We start from the raw sequence: 10,158 nt of genomic DNA, 5'->3' as shown, positions 1-10,158 counted from the left end.
CACTTTTACCAAATTACGTTGCATTTCTAAAATAGGGTCATAGAGATGTACAGCACGGAAATAGACCCTGCGATCCAACCGACCAGATATCCCAACCCAATCTCGTCCCACCTGCCAGCACCTTGCCCATATCCCTCCAATCCCTTCCTATTGCAATTCACCCTCTGGAAAGTGTCTGACATCCTTTCCAATCATCAGGTTCCCACAATCATTGGGACTTAATTCTTTTCAGCAAGATAGTTAAATAATTTAGAGTTAATAATAAAATAGTTATTGAAAAGAACAAAATACTACTGCATCACTGAGGCTGCAAACCCTGCAGGAAACCCCAACTGCTGATCATACTCAGCAAGGACAAGCCATGTCTTTGGGAACCTGGTGGAAGGGAGCAGCTGATGGACACCAAGGCTGTGGATCAACTCGGCAACACCGACATCTGCTGGGAACAGTGCTTTCAAATCTATTTCCCCCAGGTGCTAAAACGGTGAAAGAGATGCAGTGAAAGGGGGATCTGGACAATGTTAATAAACTGGTGGAAGGTGTGAAGTGAGGTTTAGAGATAGAAGCAGCATTTTATCCATATGAGATTAGCAGCTTCACTTTCTGTGAATGGGAGATGAGAGTTTCTCTGTTACAGGGTGTGGGCTAGAGTGTCTCTGTTAACTCAGCCAAATGCTGGAGATTGACTGTGAATTAGAGCTGGGGGGGGCATTGGGTATGACTGTAGACGGGATGAAGGACGTTGAGGTAAGTGATGGTCAGTTCTTCAAACCAAAATGTGACCTTAGTTAAGATCCTCTGTGTTGTGTGTGACTTTAGGGCGCTGCTTCTTTTGGAGAGCTGGTCAGGTCACCCACAAGGCATGGAGCCGGGAGCTCAGCTTGGAGCAAGATGTGGGGATGTCAGCATCTGAAATAGATGGTTTCTCTATGGTGTTCCACCTGTGTCTCCCTTGCGTATAATCCCTGGTTCCTATCAAATTGCAAACTTAACAACTGTCAACTGACAATGTGGGTTCTAATACACAAGTGGGGACAAATACCGTATTGCTTTTGACCTGAAGAGATATCGCTCAGATTTTGGAAATGTTGGCACGGGATTAAGGAGGTAATGTAGAGGGAGGTGGTTGTGAAGGAGCATGTGCTATGGTTGACACCAGGAAAGAAGGTACTCATTGGAGAATGGGCCGTGAGGGGACTTGGGCCAACCAGGAGACAATAAGAGCTGCAGATGCTGGAAGTCAAAGTCAACAGATGTGAAGCTGGAAGAGCACAGTAGGTCAGGCAACATCAGAGGAGCAGGAAAGTCAACATTTCGGGCCGAACCCCTTCCTCAGGACCGACAGTTGAGGAAGAGAGTTCCCACCTGGGAGCTACCAGAGTCATCATGGAGAGCTGTCGTCAGAGGACTCGGGCTGTGGGCAGAGGTGCATTCGTACAGTTGGTGAGGGAGTGATTGACGGGGAGGTGACTTGGGCTGTGAACAGCCACTAGACTCAAGTAGAGGGGAAAACAAATCACACCAGTGAGAATACAAAGTGATGGGTCAATTTGAAGTGATGGGACCATTTGATGTCGAGTCAAAAAAATTGAACTTTATACATGGAGCACTAATTCATTCTTAAAGGCAAACAAAGTGCCTGAGAACATCATTATACCAGTTTTCTTAAGTTCCGTTGAAAACATGACCTTTGCGATTCTAAGGAGTCTGGTACATACAGAGGGAGAAGTGTGTACTGCAAATGCTGGAGATTAGAGTCAAGATTAGAGTAGTGCTGGAAAAGCACAGCAAGTCAGGCAGCATCCAAGGAGCAGGAAAATTAATGTTTTGGGCAAAAGCCTTTCATCAGGAATGAGGCTGGAACCTCGGGGGTGGAGAAATAAATTGGGAGGGGGTTGTGGGTCTGGGGTGAAGGTATCTGAGAATGCAATAGGTGGATGGAGGTGGGGGTGACAGTGAAGGCCGGAGATGAGGGTGGAGTGGATAGGTAAGAAGGAAGATTGACAGGTAGGACACGTCATGAGGACGATGCTGAGCTGGAAAGTTGGAACTGGGGTAAAATGGGGGGGAGGGGAAATGAGGAAACTGGTGAGGTCCACATTGATGCCCTGGGGTTAAAGGATCCTGAGGCATTCTTCCTCCAGGCGTCAGGTGGTGAGGGAATGGTGGTGGAGGAGGCCCAGGACCCAGGGGGAGTTGAAATGTTCGGCCACGAGGCTCCCCAATGTAGAGGAGACTGCATCAGGAGCAACGGATACAATAAATGACGTGTCGACAGGTAGGTGAGTCTTTGATGGATGTGGAAGGCTCCTTTGGGGCCTTAGATGGTGGTGACGGGGGAGGTGTGGTCGCAGGCTTTGCAATTCCTGAGGTGCAGGGAAGGTGTCAGGGGGTAGGGTGGGTTGTTGGGGGACAGGACTTGACCAGGTAGTTGCGGAGGGAACAGTCTTTGCGGAAAGCGGATAGGGGTGGGGAGGGAAATATATCCCTTTTGGTGGGTCCATTTGTAGGTGGCGGAAATGTGGGCAGATGACACGATTTATGCAGAGGTTGGTAGGGTGGAAGGTGAGGACCAGGGGAGTTCTGTCCTTGTTGCAGTTGGAGGGGTATGGTTCGATGGCAGAGGTATGGGACGTGGATGAAATGCGTTGGAGGGCATCTTCAACCATGTGGGAGGGGAAATTATGGTCTTTAAAGAAGGAGGCTATCTGGTGTGCTCTGTGGTGGAACTGGTCCTCCAGGGAGCAGATGTGGCAGAGGCGGAGGAATTGGGAATACAGGATAGCATTTTTGCAGGAGGTAGGGTGGGAGGAGGTTGGGGTTTATAAAAATGTCAGTGTTGAGTTGGTCATCATTGATGGAGATGGAGAGGTCCAGGAAGGGGAGGGAGGTGTTAGAGATGGTTCAGGTGAATTTAAGGTTGGGGTGGAATGTGTTGGTGAAGTTGATGAACTGTTCAACCTCCTCGCGGGAGCACAAGGTGACGCCGATGCAGTCATCAATGTAACGGAGGAAGAGGTGGGGAGTGGTGCCAGTGTAACTACGGAAGATGAACTGTTCTTCATAGCCGACAAAGAGATAAGCATAGCTGGGGCCCATGCGGGTGCCTATGGCTACCCCTTTCGTCTGGAGGAAGTGGGAGGATTCAAAGGAGAAATTGTTGAGGGTGAGGACCAGTTCAGCCAAATGAATAAGATTAGCAGTGCAAGGATACTGGTGGGGGTGTCGGGAGAGGAAGAAATGGAAGGCTTGGAGGCCCTGGTCATGGCGGATGGAGGTGTAGAGGGACTGGATGTCCATGGTGAAGATGAGGCATTGGTGGCCAGGGAACAGAAGTCTTGGAGGAGGTGGAGGGCGTGGCTGGAATTCCTGGACTGGGGGGATAGGACTAACGAGGTAGGTGGTGATGAATTCAGTGGGGTAGGAGCAGGCTGAGACAATGTGTTGGCCGGAGTAGTCAGGCTTGTGGGTCTTGGGTTGGAGGGAGAATTGGGTGGTGCGGGGTTCCCGGACTATGAACAAAGAACAAAGAAAATTTACAGCCGAGGAACACGCCCTTCGGCCCTCCAAGCCTGAGCCAATCCAAATCCATTGTCGCCCAATTCCGAAGCATCTGTATCCCTCTGCTCCCCACCTACTCATGCATCTGTCCAGATGCATCTTAAATGAATCTACCATGCCTGCTTCTACCACCTCTGCTGGCAATGTGTTCCAGACGCCCACCACCCTCTGTGTAAAGTACTTGCCATGTGTATCCCCCTTAACCTTTTCACCTCTCACCTTGAAAGTGTGACCTCTCATTATTGAATCCTTCACCCTGGAAAAAGATTATCTCTGTCTACCCTGTCTAAACCCTTCATTATTTTGTAAACCTCAATCAGGTGCCCCCTTAATCTCTTTTTTTGTAATGAAAACAAACCTCTCTTCATAGCTAGCACCTTCCATACCAGGCAACATCCTCGTAAACCTTCTCTGCACCCTCTCCAAAGCGTCCACCTCCTTTTGGTAATGTGGCGCCCAGAACTGCACACAGTATTCTAAATGCAGCTGAACCAATGTCTTGTATAAATTTTAACATGGCCTGCCAGCTCTTATACTCATTACCCTGTCCAATGAAGGCAAGCATACTATATACCTTCTTCCTGAAGAAGGGCTTATGCCCGAAACGTCGATTCTCCTGTTCCCTGGATGCTGCCTGACCTGCTGCGCTTTTCCAGCAACACATTTCCAGCTCTGATCTCCAGCATCTGCAGACCTCACTTTCTCCTATATACCTTCTTGACCACTCTATCCACCTGTGCAGCAACCTTCAGGGTACAATGGATCAGCACTCCCAGATCTCTCTGCTCATCAATTTTTCCCAAGGTTCTTCCATTCATTGTATAATTTGCTCTCGAATTAGACTTGCCTAAATGCATCACCTCACATTTGTCTGGATTGAACTCCATCTGCCACTTTTCCGTCCAACTCTCCAGTCTAGCTACATCCTCCTGTATTCTTGGACAGTCCCATATGCTTTCTGCTACTCCACCAATCTTTGTGTCATCTGCAAACTTGCTGATCATACCAACAGTGCCCTCTTCTAGATCATTTATGTATATCACAAACAACAGTGGCCCCAGCACTGCTCCCTGTGGAACACCACTGGTCACCTTTCTCTATTTCAAGAAACTCCCTTCAACTACTACTCCCTGTCTCCTGTTGCGCAACCAGTTCTTTATCCACCTAGCTAGAACACCCTGTACACCCTATGAATTCACTTTCTCTATTAGTTTATCATGGGGAACCTTATCAAATGCCTTACTAAAGGCCATGTGTATGATATCATCAGCCCTTCCTTCAACTATCAACTTGGTCACTTCCTCAAAGAACTCTATTAAGTTGGTAAGGCACGATCTCCCCCGCACAAAACCATGTTGCCTATCACTAATAAGTCTATTCTTTTCTAAATATAAATAGATCCTATCCCTCAGTACCTTCTCCAGCAACTTTCCCACCACTGACGTCCGGCTCACTTGTCTGTAGTTACCCGGAATACCCCTACTACCCTTCTTGTACAGGGGACAACATGAGCAACCTTCCAGTCCTCCGGCACCTCACCTGACAGCCTTCCTTCATTATCCTTTAGTGGACCAATCCTTTTTCTAGTTACCCGCTTGCTTCTTACATAAGAATAAAATGCTTTGGGATTCTCCTTAATTCTGCTTGCTAAAGCTATTTCATGACCCCTTTTAGCCGGATTGATTCCTCGTTTAAGATATTCTTCCAGGGCCCATTCTGTTCTTAGCTGCCTGGACCTTACGTACGCTTCCCTTTTCCTCTTGGCTAGTCATACGATTTCTCCTGTCATCCACGGTTCATGAATCTTCCCCTTCCTATCCTTTGCCTTCAATTCGACATGACTATCCTGCACAATCTTTAACCTATCTTTGAAAGCCTCCCTCATATCAAATGTGGACTTCCCTTCAAAGAGCTATGTCCAATCCACATTTCCCAGCTCCTGCCTAATTTTGATATATGAAGTTGGAAGCTGTGGGTGAGAGATCCCCTGACGTGATGAGGTTGTATATGGTCTGGGAGATGATGCTTTGGTGATGGGGTGGGTAAGATCATGGTCGAGGGGACGGCAGGAAGAGGTGTCTTTGAGTTGGTGCCTGGCTTCAGTAGTGTAGAGGTCAGTGCGACAAACTACCACTGCACCCCCTTTGTCTGCTGGTTTGATGGTGAAGTTGGGGTTGGAGCAGAGGGAGTGGAGGGCTGTGAGGGTGAGCGGTTGGAGTGGGTGAGGGGTGTGGACAGGTTAAGGCAGTCAATGTCTCGGTGGCAGTTGGAAATAAAGAGGTTGAGGTGGGTAATAGACTGGCACAGGATGTCCAGGTGGATGGATTGTGTTGGAGGTGATTGTGTCGGATAGGCATGTCCTGTTGAAGGCAAAGGATAGGAAAGGCAAGATTCATGAACCGTGGATGACAGGAGAAATGGTATGACTGGCCAAACCATCATCTCCCAGACCGTATACAACCTCATCACCTCAGGGGATCTCCCACCCACAGCTTCCAACCTCATAGTCCAGGAACCCTGCACTGCCCAATTCTACCTCCTTCCCAAGATCCACAAGCCTGACCACCCTGGCCAACCCATTGTCTCAGCATGCTCCTGCCCCACCGAATTCATCTCCACCTACCTTGATACTGTCCTATCACCCCTGGTCCAGAAACTCCCCACCTACGTTTGGGACACTACCCACACCCTCCACCTCCTCCAAGAATTCTGTTTCCCCAGTCCCCAATGCCTCATCTTCACCATGGACATCCAGTCCCTCTTCAACTCCATCTGCCATGACCAAGGCCTCCAAGCCCTCCGTTTCTTCCTCTCCCGATGTCCCCACCAGTACTCCTCCACTGACACTCTTATTCGTTTGGCTGAACTGGTCCTCACCCTCAACAATTTCTCCTTCAAATCCTCCCACTTCCTCCAGATGAAAGGGGTAGCCATGGGCATCTGCATGTGTCCTAGCTATGCCTGTCTCTTCATCGGCTATGTAGAACAGTCCATCTTCCGGAGTTACACCAGCACCACTCCCAAAGTTTTGCTCCGTTACATTGATGACTGCATCGGCGTCACCTTGTGCTCCCACGAGGAGTTTGAACAGTTCATCAACTTCACTAACACATTCCACCCTGACCTTAAATTCACCTGAACCATCTCTGACATCTCCCTCCCCTTCCTAGACCTCTCCATCTCCATCAACGATGACCAACTCAACACTGACATTTTTTAACAAACCCACCAGCTCCCATAGCTACCTGGATTACACCTCCTCCCACCCTACCTCCTGCAAAGATGCCATCCCGTATTCTCAATTCCTCCGCCTCAGCTGCACTTGCTCCCAGAAGGACCAGTTCCACCACAGAACACACCAGATGGCTGCAATGTCCCCTCCCACATGGTTGAAGATGCCCTCCAACGCATTTCATCCACGTCCCGCGTCTCCCCCCTCGAATCCGACCTCTCCAACTGCAACAAGGACAGAATACCCCTGGTCCTCACCTTTCACCCCACCAACCTTCGCATAAATCGCATCAACCACCGACATTTCTGCCACCTCCAAACGGACCCCACCACCAGAGATATATTTCCCTCCCCACCCCTCTCCGCTTTCAGCAAAGACCATTCCCTCCATGACTACCTGGTCAGGTCCACACCTCCCAACAGCCCACCCTCCCATCCCAGCACATTCCACTGCCACTGCAGGAATTGCAAAACCGGCACCCACACCTCTTCCCTCACCTCTGTCCAAGGGTCCAAAGGAGCCTTCCACATCCATCAAAGTTTCACCTGCCCTTCCACACATGTCATTTATTGTATCTGTTTCTCCCGTTGCGGTCTCCTCTACATTGGAGAGACCGAACGCCTTCTCGCAGAGCGCTTCAGGGAACATCTCTGGGACACCCGCACCAATTAACCTCACTACCCTGTGGCCCAACATTTCAACTCCCCCTCCCACTCTTCAGAGTACGTGCAGGTCCTGGGCCTCCTCCATCGCCACTCCCTCACCATCCGATGCCTCATCTTCCACCTCGGAAAACTTCAACCGCATGGCAGCAATGCGGACTTCACCAGTTTCCTCATTTCCCCTTCCCCCACTTTACCCCAGTTCCAACCTGCAAGCTCAGCACCATCCTCATGACCTGTCCCACCTGTCAATCTGACTTCCCACCTATCCGCTCCACCCTCCTCTCCGACCAATCACCTTCACTCCCACCTCCATCCACCTATTGCACTATCAGCTACCTTCCCCCCAGCCCTTCCTTTTTATCTTTCCCTCCACGAGGGCCCCAGCCTCATTCCTGATTAAGGGCTTTTGCCCAAAATGTCAAATTTCATGCTCCTCGGATGCTGCCTGACCTGCTGTCCTTTTTCAGCACCACTCTAATTTTGACGACAAACAGAGGGAGTCATGGACATGACATTTCAAGAGCTATATGAATTGTTAGAAAATTATTTCACACCGGAACTGCCAATGATCGTGGAATGTTTCTTTTTGATTTGATTTGATTTGATTTATTGTTGTCCCTTGAACGTAAGTACAGTGAAATGTTTAGTTTTGTGTTCAGTATAGGCAGACCATAGCATACAAGGACATTCACATGATAAGGTGATTGAACAAAGCGCGGAATACAAAGTTACGGCTGCGCAGGAGATGCACAAAAGCAAGATCAACATTAGGTTTGAAATTTTAAGGGATGCATTCAACAGTTTATTAACAGTGGAGAAGAGGCTGTTCTTGAAACCTGGTTGGTAACGTGCGTTTAAACTTTTCAATCTTCTGTCTGATGGTAGAGGTTGCAAGAGATTATAGCGGGGGTCTTTGATAATGTTGGCTGCCTTTCTGTTGTCAACTAGAAGTGTATGTGGAGTCACATGACACTAGGTTATAATCCAACAGGTTTATTTGAAATCACAAGCTTTCAGGTGAAGGAACAGCATTCCAAAAGCTTGCAGTTTCAAATAAACCTGTTGGATTATGACCTGGAATCATGTGATTTCTGACTTTGTCGACCCCAGTCCAGCAGGTGGAGACTTCAGATTGCAGCAAGGAGAGATTAGAGCTGTCAGCGAATAATCCCACCAGCCGGTCCACACAGGATCTGAGTGCACGTCCGGGGACTCCATTTGGTCCAGTTGCTGTCCATCGGTTCACTCGAAAGAGGGTTGATCTGATGTCTGCAGCAGTGACTGAGGGAAGAGGTGCCTCAGGGCTGACAAGACAGGTGACACTGTTTCACTAACATTCTCTATGAACTGAGCGGAAAAAGCATTGAGCGCAATAGGGAGGGATGTGTTTTTGTCTGCTATTCAATTCTGCTTAATTTTGAATCCTGTTATGTTTATAGGCTTTGCCAAAGGTGGTGGATGTCCAGGTGATTGCTTTGGGTCTCTAACTTAGTCAATAATTCCATTTTACAAACTGGTACAGCATGCAGGAAAGTTCATCTCCCAATTCTTGGCTGACTTGAAGAGGTTAGTGGAACATTGCGCATTTGGAGGTTGTTCGTCGGTGACATGTGGCATTGTGGTGTCCAACATAAAGCCATCCAAAGGAAAGCTACTAATGAGAGATCTGAATTCAAGGCCAATTTTGAAGTGGCAATCTCAGTGATGCTGGACACCAGCAAAGTAACACAGTAGCCTGACGACTCCCCCAGTGTGTATAATAGTGGAAACTCAGGAGAGTGTGGTACTAAATCTAGAATGCCACCGATTATGACAAAAGTGGCCACAAAGAGTCAATATGTTTTACTCGATAAGCCCAGTGCCACGTGTGTACAAGAGTAGGCCGTACTGCCCAAAATTGCTGGGGACAACTCAAGCACAAGAAGAGATGTTTAAAGGAGAGGAGTCATCAGGTACATATGGCCAGCCAGGGAGTAGGCTGGGTGTCAGTAAAGATGGGATAGATAGTGATAAATTTTGGCTTAGTAACAGGGAAAGCAACAGGGGATTCAGCCTGAATGTGCACAGGAAATTAAAAGAGGATTAAATACTTTGTTTTCATTCATAAGAATGTGAACATCTGGAATGCTGTCTGTAAATCTGATAAAGGGAGGGAATCTCAAGATATTTCAGAACTACAGGTATTTAGATAACCATAAAGCTATAAAGTTAAAAATCACACAGAACCAGGTTATAGTCCAACAGGTTTAATTGGAAGCAACACCGGCACCTCCAAATTATAAAGCTATAGGCCAAGTGCAGGAAAATGGGGCTGGAGTTGACAGGTGTTTGATGACCAGCATGGATACGATATGTTGCAGGAAGCCTTTCTCTGCTGTAAAAGCTCGGTGACAGACTCTATAACCTGGATTTGGAGATGCCGGTGTTGGACTGGGGTGTACAAAGTTAAAAATCACACAACACCAGGTTATAGTCAAACAGGTTTAATTGGAAGCACACTAGCTTTCGGACACGTGTTGCAACTGACAGGGTACCCTTCGTTGTTCAGTACTTCCCAGAAGCTGAAAAATTACGCCATGTTCTTTGTGACCTGCAACACATTATCAATGAGGATGAGCACCTCACCAAGACCTTCCCCACACCTCCACGACTTGCCTTTAAACAACCGCCAAACCTCAAACAGATCATTGTTTGTAGCAA

The sequence above is a fragment of the Chiloscyllium plagiosum genome, chromosome 25 (assembly GCF_004010195.1).
Source record: "Chiloscyllium plagiosum isolate BGI_BamShark_2017 chromosome 25, ASM401019v2, whole genome shotgun sequence".
Classification (NCBI taxonomy): domain Eukaryota; kingdom Metazoa; phylum Chordata; class Chondrichthyes; order Orectolobiformes; family Hemiscylliidae; genus Chiloscyllium; species Chiloscyllium plagiosum.
Note: the sequence above shows the minus strand (reverse complement) of the source record.